At 41.3% G+C, this 14,137-nt stretch overlaps 1 protein-coding gene across 4 annotated transcripts in view; it reads right to left on the reverse strand.

Moving 5' to 3' along the window:
- The window catches only part of FRK (fyn related Src family tyrosine kinase), a 165,735-nt gene that overhangs the window by 145,778 nt on the left and 5,820 nt on the right, over positions 1 to 14,137 (reverse strand). The window contains exon 4 of one of the 4 annotated variants that reach the window (XM_073022429.1): positions 10,109 to 10,162. The exons of the other annotated variants lie outside the window; for them this stretch is intronic. The gene's annotated coding sequence lies outside the window, so the exon portion shown is untranslated. The remainder of the gene's footprint in view (positions 1 to 10,108; positions 10,163 to 14,137) is intronic. 4 annotated transcript variants of the gene reach the window in all.

The raw sequence follows: 14,137 nt of genomic DNA on the forward strand, positions 1-14,137 counted from the left end.
TTTATAAAGGAAAGAGGTTTAATTGACTCACTGTTCAGGATGGCTGAGGAGGCCTCACAATCAAGGTGGAAGGCAAAGGAGGAGCAAAGACATGTCTTATATGGTGGCAGACAAGACAGCATGTGCAGGGAAACTGCCCTTTTATAAAACCATCAGATCTCGAGAGACTTACTCACTATCTCGAGAACAGCATAGGAAAAACCCACTCCCATGATTCAATTACCTCCCACTGGGTGCCTCCCACAACATGCAGGGATTATGGAAGCCACAATTCAAGATGAGATTTCAGTGGAGACACAGCCAAACCATACCAGATATCTTTGAACACGTTTTGTGGAGGTGCAAATCAGTACCATCATTTTGGAGAGCAATTTGTCAATATTTATGATATACATTCTGTTTGATTCCATAATTCTACTTGTAAAAAATGATTCTATAGGCCAGGCACAGTGGCTCCCAGCATTTTGGGAGGTCGAGGTGGGCGGATCACCTGAGGTGAGGAGTTCCAGACCAGCCTGGCCAACATGGTGAAAACCCTGTCTCTAATAAAAATATAAAAATTACCCAGGGGTGGTGGTGGGTGCCTGTAATCCCAGCTACACAGGAGGCTGAGGCAGGAGAATTGCTTGAGCCTGGGAGGCAGAGGTTGCTATAACCTGAGACCACGCCACTGCACTCTAGCCTGGGCAGCAGAGTGCAACTCCATATCAAAAAAATAAAAAAAAAATTATTCTATAGATATATAAGATAACAATAATAATAATGGTTACACTTACTGAGCACTTGTTATGGGTCAACTGATATTATTAAGAGAAAATAGCAAATATCTACACATTTATCAAGTGTTTTAATTGAATCCCTATTATGCATCATATGCTGTTCTAGACGCTGGAACTTCAGCATAGGCACACACCAAAAAGAAAAATTTCTGTCCTCATGGAGATTTATATTATAGTGGGAGGGAAGATAATAATAATAAACAATAATCATAATAAATCAATAACATGCTCTATTAAAAGATGGTTAAGTACCGAGGGAGAGCACAGGAAAGATAAATGGTGTGTGGGAAATTTGAAATCTAATCACCCAAGAGGGTATAATTTAAGCAAAAATATAAGGAAGTTACAGAGATATCTAGGAAAAAAGCATTCTAGGCAGAGTGATAAACTGCTGAAAGATCTGTGAAGTGGGAGCTTGTACTGCATATTTAAGGAATAAAAAGAAGGCTGGTTTGATTGTAGCAGAGTGAGATCAAAGACATGGTAAGAGATAAGAAAAGGTAGCAGAGACCTGACAGTGTACACCTTGCTGCACCAGGATGACCTTAGACTCTATTCTTAGTGAGGCTAAAAGCCTTTGGCAGGATATAAACAGAAGTCAAAATCTATGTTATGCTTAAAGAAGCTCTCTGCCTTGGGTTGAGGACAGAATTGGGATGGAGAGGGATGAGGGTAGACGTAGGAGGACCAATTAGGGGCTATTGCAATATTCCAGTCTGGAGATGGTCGTGACTTGGATCCAGGTGGTAGCAGTGAAGGTGGTTAGAAATGGCTAGATTCTGGATATATGTTTAAAGTGGAGGTGCAGCATTTGATCATGAATTTGATGTGAGATGTAAGAGCAAGAAAGGAATCAAGAATGGCTTCAAGCATTTTTGCCTGACAAACTGGAAAAAATAGAGTTTCCATTAACTAGCTTGGGAAAGACTACGGGTACAGCAGGTTTTGGAGGAAAAATTAGGAGGTCACTTTTAGACAGTTGAGCTTAACAGGTCTATGAGATCTCCAAATGGAGATGTCAAGTGGACAACTAGATCTGTAAACCTAAATGTCAGGAGAGAGGTCAAGGTAAGGAATAAAAATGTGGGAGTTTTCAAAGTATAGATATATATTTTAAGTCATCAGATCAGATTTAAAGAAGAGAAAATAGGAGGCAGAATGAAGGGGAGGGAAAGGAACACAGACGTTTAGACATCAAGAAGATGAGGAACCATCAAGATATCAAGAAGATCAGGAAGTTCAAGGAACGCAGAAGTTTAGACGTCAAGACACTGAGGAAGAACCAGCAAAGGAGACTGAGAAGGAGCAGCCAATGAAGAAGGAGTAGGGTTCCTATGAGCCCAAAGGTGTTTACCGAGGAGGGAGAGATCAACTAGTCAAATGACAGTCACAGGTAAAATAAAATAAAATAATACTGAGGATTGACCATTGGATTTAACAAATAAATAACATCAGTGACCCTACAGTTTTGGTGGAATATTGAAGGGCAAAGTCCACCTTCATGTGCTTAAGAGAGAATGGGAGCAAAAAGAGATTGCAAACAGTGTGACAAACAACTATTTCAATCAGTTTTCATCAAAGGGGAGCAGAGAAGCAAATTTGTATGAAAAAAAAAAAAGCTTTGTTTTGTTTTAAGATGAGAAAATTAACAGCATGTTTATGATGATGAGAATTATTTAGTGGAAATTAAAAATATCATTGGTGGGGGGGGCAGTATTTTGAGAGGATGCATAAGTCTAGAGCCTAAGTGAAGGATTGGCTTTACCTAAAAATACAGATAATTTATAGCAGTGATTCTCAAACTGTAATGTACATCGGAATCACCTAGAGGTTTTATTAAAGTACAGATTGCTGGCCCGACCCCCAGAGTTTCTGGTTCAGTGTTTCTCAAGTGGGACCCAAGAATTTGCTTCTGACAAGTTCCCAGGTACTTACTGCTAGTAACCACAAGATAAGAGCCACTGCCTATAGTAACAATCATAGTTTACTGCAAACTCAAACTACTGGGCTCAAGTGATCCTCCCATATCAGCCTCCTGAGTATGTGGGAGCCACCATGCCCAGCTAATTTTTTTTTGGATAGATGAGGTCTCATTATGTTGTCCAGGCTGGTCTCAAATTCCCAGACTCAAGTGATTGTCCCACCTTGGCCTCCAAAAGCACTGGGATTACAGGCATGAGCCATAGTGCTTAGCCCTAAGGAAGCTTTTTTGACTGCTTATATATTCCCAGAAAAATAAAAGTTTGGTCAATATCTGAGAGTGAAGATGAGGTTGAAGGTGGTAGCAGTTTGATGAAAGGAAAAATATGAAATAATTGCTAGCAAATGCACCAAGGCAATAAAATATGATTACCCAGTAGCATTAAGTACTCATCGAATGGTTGTATGTATTTTCTTTAGGCAGGATCAGTTGCTCAAGTGTGAATGCAGAGAATGAAAAGAGTCAAACTTATATATCTGTAAACCAAAAGAAGATAACCAATGTGTATAAGTACTGCTACACAAGTAACCCCAAAACTCGGTGGTTTAAAACAGTATTTATTATTACTCAGGAGTCTATGGTCAGTTGGGTAGTCATGTTGATCTGGACCAGGCATGGTCCAGACTGGACTCATTCATGGTCTGTAGTCGGTTCACAGGTCAGCTTGGGACTGAGTGTTTTCAGGTGGCTTTGCTCACATGTCTGGCAGATCAGTGATTACAGGCTGTGATGACTGGGATGACTGATAATCATCTCCTAGCAGTCTAGTTCAGCCTTATTCAAATAGCAGTGGCAGAGTTCCCAAAATACTGTGGAATTTCTCATGGCCTCTTGTGACTCAGACTCAGAACTGGCAAGATGTCACTTTCCACTTGATGTTATTGGCCAAAACAGATCACAAAGCTAGATCATATTTAAGATTGAGAGAAACAGATTCTATGCCTTGATGAGAAGGATTGCAAAGTTGTATTGTAAGGGGCATGGATACAGGGAAAGGAAAAATAATGCCTATTTTTGATTGTGATTTTTTTCCAGGAATACAAAGAGGTGAGAGAAGAATATCAAATTAGGATATATCAATGAAGTGATTATAATGATTCTCTATGAATATTCATAGCTTTGCAAAAAGAAGTGAGAAGATAATGGCAGCGAAAGACACAGTGAAAAGGAAGTGGGGATCATTAGATTTTAGATACCAGTGGCCTCTAAGGATTGTTGGAGTAGGATACTTGAGAACATGAGCGGGAAAGATAGAAGGGGGTGGTTAAGAGAGTGGTATGCCTGCTTTTGAGATTATGAAGGATATGTGAAAGTGTGGTTGAGGTTGTGTGGGTGACAAGAACATCATAGAAGTTAAAGGAATTGAGAGGCTAGAGTATTAGAATCATTAAAAATTAAGAAATAAGTAGGATGGAAAAAATTACAATGAGGTAGGAGCTAAAATCTTAAGGAAATGGGAAGTGTGGGGAGTTGAGGGATGACTAGAATAGGCTGGTACATACCGCATATATGTCTGCATTTTGCGTGCTGGAATAGGTCTTTAAAGACATTCACTCAACTGCTATCAGCAGTTACTTCTGGCAAGAAGAATGATGATAAATGTGTGAAGTAATGAAAGAAGATTTTCACTTTGAATATATTTGCTTCTCTTTTTCATTGTTTCATAACACGTATGTATTATGCATAAATGACTTAGTCTAAAGAAAACCTTCAAGTAAGAAAGCAAAAGTGTTGAACTTCTTGTCACAAAGATTGGAATTTGAATTATATTTGTAAAATGAGTATGCATTTACCTACTTCCATGCTGTTACGATGAGTGAGGCAATTATCTGCTGTTGTTAATACAATGTCTGACATATTAGAAGGAGCTCAAGAATGTTTTCTATTCCTCTACCCACTGACAAATCTCCCCATCACCACATGCACCACGTGCACAGGCTGTGTGTGTGTGTGTGTGTGTGTGTGTGTGTGTGTGTGCGCGCGCATGCCACAGAGAGAGAGAGGGAGAGATGGGATAGAGAAGGACACATATGAACACGGAGATTCTGTAGCATTTTTGTATTCTCCTTGGGGTACTCTCAGACTTTGAGATGAAAAGGAAGAAATAAAATGGACACGTTTTTGTTTATATAACAGTTACCTGGCTAATTTCCAGAAGAGAATAGTAGTAACAATAAATTATGCATATATTGATACTTCCAATGTAAGCTGTAAGCAGCATTTATTCAACCATTCTCATTACTATTTGTATGTCCATATGACATTTTTTTTTTTTTTGAGACAGTCTCACACTGTCACCCAGGCTGGAGTGCAGTGGCTTGATCTCGGCTCACTGCAAGCTCTGCCTCCCGGGTTCATGCCATTCTCCTGTCTCAGCCTCCCCAGTAGCTGGGACTACAGGTGCCTGCCACCACGCCTGGCTAATTTTTTGTATTTCCAAATGACATTTTTAAAATACAGCTTTGAAAACAAGTTGCAGGGGACAAAAAGCACTATTTTCCAACAGTCAAAAGTCACAATGAAAATAATTTAGTAGGTAGTATTATCTCAATATAGATAAAATCTATTAATAGGAACTAAGGGAACACTGTGAATCTCATGATAAAATGCATAAACCTAAGTTCCTGAAATAAGTATTTTTTCTATGTGATGTACTATTTAAAAAGTAAGTGCTGCTGGGTAAGCTCATTCTCAGTTTGCTAAAATGTTAGCTTAGGCTGTCTTTATGCTGTAATTATTTAAATAGTCTGCATGTCAGCTCTTGGTGTGGGCAATGGTCTACCAAAAGTCAAATTAAAGGTAGTAGCTCATGCACTGATACCAGTATTTGACAGAAGTAAAAATTAATGGTTGTCAGAACACTTCCTGACATTGGCTCCAAGCAACTAAAATCTTTATTCTAAATCTGTGAAATGTGGATCCTGATTAATTGATTACTAAGGACATGGGATTCAGAGTTTCAGTGAAATATGGGTGCCTCCAGCATCTGAGTAAAAGCTTCTTTGCAGCCATTGATAACTTCACAACTGAAAAGATAGAAATGAATAAATGGGAATTCATTCATTCATTCATTCAATGGACATTATGTGCCAGGTTGTGTGCTAGGCACTGAGACACAAAAATGACCAAGACAAAGTCTCCATCTGAAATAACTTAGAGCTGGAGGAGAAGATTGACATGAAAACAGGTTATAATACAACAAAAAGTTGTAAAGATAACTTCAGGTTCCTGCAGCTAGGCAAAATACTTGATGTCGTTTCTGAAGGTAATGTGGGAGATATCCTGCATGGGAATGGAAATCAGGAAATCAAGGGGGAAAGAATATTTTGAGCAGAGCGCACAGCATGAATGAAAGATTCCTTGCCAAACTAACCCCTCCTCTTTATTGTACATACAGTGTTTTATTGTAGTTATCAGATTATGTGCCATCTCTTTCCCTAAACTGCAGGCCCCTCTAGACAAGGTACTACTTTGTCTATATTTTTTATGGTAGCTACCATACTGCCTAGCATGCAGTACATTCTCAATAAACATTTGCTAAAGTGAACTGAGAAGTAAGAAGCCAAGAGTTTACTAGCATTTAAAAAAAAAAAAATAGAAGTTGATTCAATAAAATATTTCAACCAATGTGCTCAACACATACCAGGCTATATTTATGCTACGATATTGATCAGCCCTGCCCTCTGCACCCTAGAGTAAGCCCAAAGCCTAGGCTGCCCCACTTACCTGGACCAGCTTTTTCTGTGTATTCCAGCATGCTAAATAAACTTTACTATTTTCTATGTGAGTCATGACATGAACACATTTGGAAAGCACTAAACTATTTATGGTAATTTCCACGGAGTTGTATTACTTTTCCTTGGGGCAGAGAATACACAGAGTAGCCCACAGATGGAACAGAAAGAGAAGATATAGAACAAGGGGTTAGAGACAGACTGGCCAACAGATGGAGACACCATTCCCAGACTAATTCCTATAGATTAGAATAAATTTTGTGGACTGTACTGAAGTGAATGAGCTTTTACAAGAATGGCCACTGTAGCAGATGGCACTGGTACCCTGTTTCACATCCCCTTAGCCCACTTTTGATTTCAACCACAGCTCATACATACTCATTTTCATGTAAGTACAGACTTACGGCACACTTGCAATGACCCACCTCAACAGAGCTCTGCAAGGTCTTTCTCCTTTGTGCCCAACGGCCTTCTCTGAGGCCATAGGAGCCCAAGTGCAAGCACGGCCTGAATGAGTGCATAACCCTCAATCATGACAACAGGAGCCAGAGAGTAAACATTCAGCCTCTCCTCCTTCCAGTGGACAACTCCAGGAAGGATCCTCTGTGCTTCATGAGACATGCCAGCAGAATTGAACCACTGTTGCCTACAACAGTGATCTTGATGTTGCTTTTTGGTATTGTTACTGGCTCACTCTCCATTACTTTACTGTTTATTCCTAGGATCATCTCCTAATATACCACCTACAGCTAAGTCCTTGTCACGGGCTCTGCTTTTAGGGCAACCCATCCATGAGAAAGAGGCGGTAAAGTAACTTTTGAGAAAATATAAATTTTCTGCAAATAGTAATTAAAAAAAACAGACAAGAGAACTCAATACCTCAGTGCACAATGGTATAGGACAAGAACTATAAAACAAGCTAACCCTGGAAGAAGAGAAAGCCAGACCTAAGAGCATTCTCTTACCACAAAAACCTTTCCTCTGATTTCTTAAGGGCAAGGAAGTTGAAAACAAATGTCATAATCTCACCAAATAACATTTCTATTTTGTTGCACATGTACACACACATAATTGTTCACTACAGAGTATGTGATACGTGCTATGTCTCTTGCAGCTAAAATATTTAGTACCTTCTTAACATCCCTGGTTCAAGGTTTCTTCATATGTATTATCGTAGTTCAATTTCTCAAGTCTAGCTAATATTGCAGATGTGATTCTGGTGCTCAGAGCAAGCAAAGCCAGGGACAACGTCTGAAAAATTCTATAATAATTTATGAACGAATGATTGATTGGTCTTTTAATATGATTAGCTCTCCTTGGATGCTTTCAGTCAGTTAAGTCATAAAAGTAAACACTTTCTGAGTTAACTGACTGAAAGGGGCCCAAGAGGTCTGAAGATGAAGAAGACTGAGCCATGGGGAGCCCCACATTGACGGATCACAGTTTATAAGGGATTCCTGAAATATGTTCATATTTGGAATACCCTTAAAGAATCAAAAATTTAACTCATTTAGATATTTGAAAAATTGGAATCAATACATGAGGCAAAAATGACAGACATGAGTGTAAGAATCATTTCAGTCTTCTTACATATTATTTATACTGCTATTACCATCCAAATGCTGACCACACTCCAAAACTATCTCACACATTTCCAATAATCCCTCAGAGACATCAATCCCTAGATAGGAAGGCTTGGCTTAAATGCTTCCATTATATCTTTGCTTGTAGATTTTGCCCATGCGGCATAACATTAAGATATTGACTGAGATATCTTTGCTTCAAATTTCCTCCCACTCAGAAAGCAGCAATAGTTTTCTGAGCCCAGCCCTTAAAGGAAGATCTTCTAGAGCAGAAAAGAGAGATAATTATTGGTTTTGTTTCCCAAAATGAACTCTAGACTCTAATAGTAAAGAAATAGTCTTGAATGCTGTATTAGTTTGCTAGGGTTGCCATAACAAAATGCCACAGATTGGGTGGCTTGAACAAAGGACATGTATTTCTTACAGTTCTGGAGGCTGGAAGTCCAAGATCAAGGTGTCAGCAGGCTTGGTTTCTTCTGAGGCCTGTTTTGTCTTGTAGATGGCTGCCTTGTTGCTGTGTCCTCACATACTCTTTGATTATGCATCCCTGCTGTATGTTTACATGTCTAATTTTCTCTTCTTTTTTTTTTTTTTTTTTTTTTTGAGACGGAGTCTCGCTCTGTCGCCCAGGCTGGAGTGCAGTGGCGCAATCTCGGCTCACTGCAAGCTCCGCCTCCCGGGTTCACGCCATTCTCCTGCCTCAGCCTCCCGAGTAGCTGGGACTACAGGCGCCCGCCACTGCGCCCGGTTAATTTTTTTCTATTTTTTAGTAGAGACGGGGTTTCACCATGGTCTCGATCTCCTGACCTTGTGATCCGCCCGCCTCGGCCTCCCAAAGTGCTGGGATTACAGGCGTGAGCCACCGCGCCCGGCCAATTTTCTCTTCTTATATGGACAATAGACAGATTGAATCTGGGCCCACCTTAAAGCCTCATGTTAACTTAATCACCTCTTCAAAGGCCGTATCACCAAGTATAATTATGTTTGGAAATACTGAGAGTTAGAGCTTTAAAATATGACTTTTGGACAGACACATTTCAGCCTATAACAAACCCCAAGGCACATCTGATTTTCCTTCTCAAGGAAAAAAATACTAATTACAAAAAGGTTTCCAAGAAGTTTGTTTCAAAAGAATATAAAGTCCCTTTCTCACAATGCCAGATTTAGCAAATAAAAACATAGAATATCAATTTAAATTTGAATTTCAGATAAATCTGAATTTCAGATAAACAAATAATGTTTTAGTATTAGGAAGTTCCACAATATTTTGGGCATTGAAATTTAATTGGGCATTTTGTATTTTGCCTGTGAATGTTAGTCTCAGATAAACAGGATGAAGAGCATGATAATGAGCCTTGTCACGGGTCCTACACTCTGTCCCACTGCAAGGTTAAATCCCTTCCATGGGAAACAACAGCACCCCCAACATGAGCTTGGGGATCCCAAAGCAGAGAAAACTAGGTCCTGAGTCGCATTTGGAATTCTGAGAGAAAACCATTTTGCAGAGTGTCCTGTGATGATATGGGACAGTGATTAGAATAGGAACAGTGGGTCACATCTAGAGACAGGGTCTGAGGTAGTGACCTCACCTTCCCGCATCATAGTACATACATCTTCTTTTTCTGTGGTTCCAAACCCAAAGGTTTCCTGTGATTGCAAGATAAGTATAGAGGTTGGCTGAGTGTGGAGAGGCAGGTCTGAAATTGTCTCATGGTTTGAGTCAAAACTAAACATGTTTTGGACAACACTGTAACTGAAGCGTTTTAGAGTTTATGCAGCAGTGGTGGTTACAGACAATGAGTCCAGAGGCAACCCAAAATCACCAGGGATGGTCTAGTCCAGGAAAAGCTATGTATATGGATTCCATTAACCAAGGATCAAAATCCTCTCTCCAGACCTCTCAACAGTGTGTTAGCCCTTCTGCAATTTAGAAGCCCCACACCCCCAAAAGAACAGTCAAAGTCAAAGAGAGGTATTATAAAGTGACAGTCAAAGAGACATTAAGTTTAACCTGGAACTAGCTAAGCTTACCTTGAGTTTATCCATATTGTATTTCCATCTCAGCTGCTGGCAAATCAACATTCCCTATCAAATATCATTAAAGTTGATTATTTGAACCTTAAAGCAAAACTTAACATTTAATTAAATTTCAATTCATTGCTCTATCATTTGAGATTTTTTTAAAATTGTAATCCTGCCACTTAATATTTATCCAAGAGGAACTCATTTCATATTGTAAACATTTTTTTAAATCTAGACACAACTTTATAAGAAGTTACATACAAAAGTGAGAGGTGAAGCCAGCTGGACTTCCTGGGTCAAGTGGGGACTTGGAGATTTTTTGTGTATAGCTAAAGGATTGTAAATGTACCAATCAGCACTCTGTGTCTAACTAAAGGATTGTAAATGCACCAATCAGCACTCTGTAAAAATACACCAATCAGCACTCTGTGTCTAGCTAAAGGATTGTAAATGCACTAATCAGCACTCTGTAAAATGGACCAATCAGCGTTCTGTAAAATCGACCAATCAGCAGGATATGGGCAGGGACAAATAAGGGAATAAAAGCTGGCCACTCCTGCCAGCAGTGGCAACCCGCTTGGGTTCCCTTCCACACTGTGGAAGCTTTGTTCTTTCACTCTTCACAATAAATCTTGCTTCTGCTCACTCTTTGGGTCCATGCCACCTTTAAGAGCTGTTACACCATGAAGGTCTGCGGCTTCATTTTTGAAGTCAGTGAGACCAAGAACCCACTGGAAGGAACCAACTCCAGACACATTTTGGCAACCACATCGGGACTATTGCCTGTCGCCAAGCAGTGAGTACCATTGGACCCCTTTCGCTTGCTATTCTGTCCTATTTTTCCTTAGAATTCAGGGGCTAAACACCAGACAACCGTCGGCCAGTTAAAAGAGACTAGCATGGCTGTCAAACTAAAGACACAGGTGTCAGCCTTTCTGGGAAAGGGCTCTCTAACAAACCCCAACTCTTTGGAGTTGGGAGTATTGGTTTGCCTGGAACCAGCTTCCACTTTTCCTGTACTTCTGGGCTGAGCCAAGTAGACAGAGAGGAAAGTCATTCAGCTCCGGGGTCCGGACAAAAAGTTGGTTGACCCTGTGGCCATGTGCGAAACTCTCAAAGTCACATCGCCCAAGTGAGACTCGCCCATCTATCCTATCTATCCTGACCCTCCCCTCCTGGGTCCTAACGACTGTCAGACAAACTTTCTCTCACCTCTTGCCTCTCTTCTCCGAGGCTAGTCCCACTTCTAAAAACCACTCCCTGTCTCTGGTGCTTTTCTAGCTTCTCCCATCAGAATGATTTCTAGTATAAACTTCAGGACTCTGTTACCTTCTTTAGGTACCTGGGCTTACGAGTCAGAGACATAATTTTTGCCCAAAGCCCTGTCAGCAGGGGGCGGGGGGTCGGGACTATCCGGAATTTTAGGATCCCTCCTCAGACTAGAAGGCCTAATAAAAGCTATTCCTGAAGCTAGGATATGGGGAGCCTCAGAAATGATATCCTTCCTATCCAAATGATGAGAAGTGAGAACAAAAGGCATCACTCTTCCAACCATGGAGATCCCTTCCCTCCCTCAGGGTATGGCCCTCCACTTCATTTTGGGGGCATAATATCTTTATAGGACAGTGGTAAGGTCCCAGTACTAACAGGAGAATGCTTAGGACTCTAACAGGTTTTTGAGAATGTGTCGGTAAGGGTCACTAAATCTGATTTTTCTCAGTCCTCTTTGTGGTCTATGAGGACAGACAAAGGTGCAGGTTTTCGAGAATGCATCAGTAAGGGCCACTAAATCTGACCTTCCTCGATCCTCCTTGTGGTGCAGGAGGAAAACTAGTGTTTCTGCTGCTGCGTTGGTAAGCGCAACTATTCCAGTCAGCAGGGTCCAGGGACCACTGCAGGTTCTTGAGCAAGAGGGGTTTCTGCTGCTGCATTGGTGAGCACAACTATTCTGATCAGCAGGGTCTGGGGACCATTACGGGTTCTTGGGCAGTGGGGGGAGGGGGGACAAACAAATCAAAACTGTGGGCGGTTTTTTTCTTTCAGATGGGAAACACTCAGGCATCAACAGGCTCATCCTTGAAATGCATCCTAAACCATGGGGACCAATTTGACCCATAAACCCTGAAAAAGAGACGGCTCATTTTTTTCTGCACTATGGCCTGGCCCCAATATTCTGTCTCTGATGGGGAAAAATGGCCACCTGAGGGAGGTATAAATTACAATACTATTCTGCAGCTTGACCTTTTCTATAATAGGGAAGGCAAATGGAGTGAAATACCTTATGTCCAAGTTTTCTTTTCATTGAAGGTGAATCCACAACTATGCAAAACTTGCAATTTACATCCCACAGGAGGTCCTCTCAGCTTACCCATATCCTAGCCTCCCTATAGCTCCCCTTCCTCTTAATGATGAGCCTCCTCTAATCTCCCCTGCCCAGAAGGAAATAAGCAAAGAAATCTCCAAGGGACCACAAAACCCCCCAGGCTATCGGTTATGTCCCCTTCAAGCTGTAGGGGGAGGGGAATTTGGCCCAACCTGGGCACAAGTCCCTTTCTCCCTCTCTGATTTAAAGCAGATCAAGGTAGACCTGGGGAAGTTTTCAGATGTTCCTGATAGGTACACACATGTCCTACAGGGTTTAGGGCAAACCTTTGATCTCACTTGGAGAGATGTAATGCTGTTGTTAAATCAAACGCTGGCCTTTAGTGAAAATAATGCGGCTTTAGCTGCAGCCTGAGAGTTTGGAGATACCTGGTATCTTAGTTAAGTAGATGATAGAATGACAGCTGAAAAAAGGGACAAATTCTCTACCAGTCAGCAAACCGTCTCCAGTATGGATCCCCACTGGGACCTTGACTCAGATCATGGAGACTGGAGTTGCAAACATCTGTTGACCTGTGTTCTAGAAGGACTAAGGAGAATTAGGAAAAAGGAATTATTCAATGACGTCCACCATAACTCAGGGAAAGAAAGAAAATCCTTCTGCCTTCATCAAGCAGCTACGAGAGGCCTTAAGAAAATATACTCCCCTGTCACCTGACCCACTTGAGGTTCAATTGATCCTAAAAAATAAGTTTATTACCCAATCAGCCACAGATATCAATAGGAAGTTCCAAAAGTGAGCTCTGGGCTCTGAACAAAATCTGCAGGCATTATTAAACCTGGCAACCTCGGTTCTATAATAGGGACCAAGACAAACAGGCCGAAAAGGAAAAGTGAGATAAGAGAAAGGCTGCAGCCTTAGTCATGGCCCTCAGACAAACCTTGGTGGTTCTGAGAGGACAGAAAATGGAGCAGGTCATCACCCAGTAGGGCTTGTTATCAGTGTGGTTTGCAAGTACACCTTAAAAATATTGTCTAACAAGAAACAAGCTGCCCCCTTGCCCATGTCCACTATGCCAAGGCAATCACTGGAAGGCGCACAGCCCCAGAGGACAAAGGTTCTCTGGGCCAGAATCCCCCAACAAGATGATCCAACAACAGGACTGAGGGTGCCCGGAGCAAGCACCAGCTCATGTCATCACCCTCACTGAGCCCCGGGTACATTTAACCATTAAGGGCCAGAAAATTGACTTCCTCCTGGATACTGATGTGGCTTTCTCAGCATTAATCGTCTGTAAGGTCCGTTACCAGTTGAGGAATCCTGGAACGGCCTGTAACCAGGTATTTCTCCCATCTCCCCAGTTGTAATTGGGAGACTTTGCTACAGATAGTAAGTATACTTATCTAATCCTACATGCTCATGCTGCAACATGGAAAAAAAGGGAGTTCCTAACCTTTGGGGAAACTCCCATTACATACCACAAGGAAACCATGGAGTTATTGTACGCAGTGCAAAAATCCAAAGAGGTGGCAGTCTTACACTGCCGAAGCCATCAAAAGGGGAAGGAAAGGGGAGAACAGCAGCATAAGCAGCTGGCAGAGGCAGGGAAAGACCAGCAGAAAGGAAAGAGAGAAAGAGACAGAAAGTCAGAGAGAGAGAGGAAGAGAGGGGAAGAGACAGAGACAAAGAGGGAGTCAGAGAGAAAGAGAGAGACA

Source organism: Chlorocebus sabaeus, chromosome 13 (genome assembly GCF_047675955.1).
Source record: "Chlorocebus sabaeus isolate Y175 chromosome 13, mChlSab1.0.hap1, whole genome shotgun sequence".
Lineage (NCBI taxonomy): Eukaryota > Metazoa > Chordata > Mammalia > Primates > Cercopithecidae > Chlorocebus > Chlorocebus sabaeus.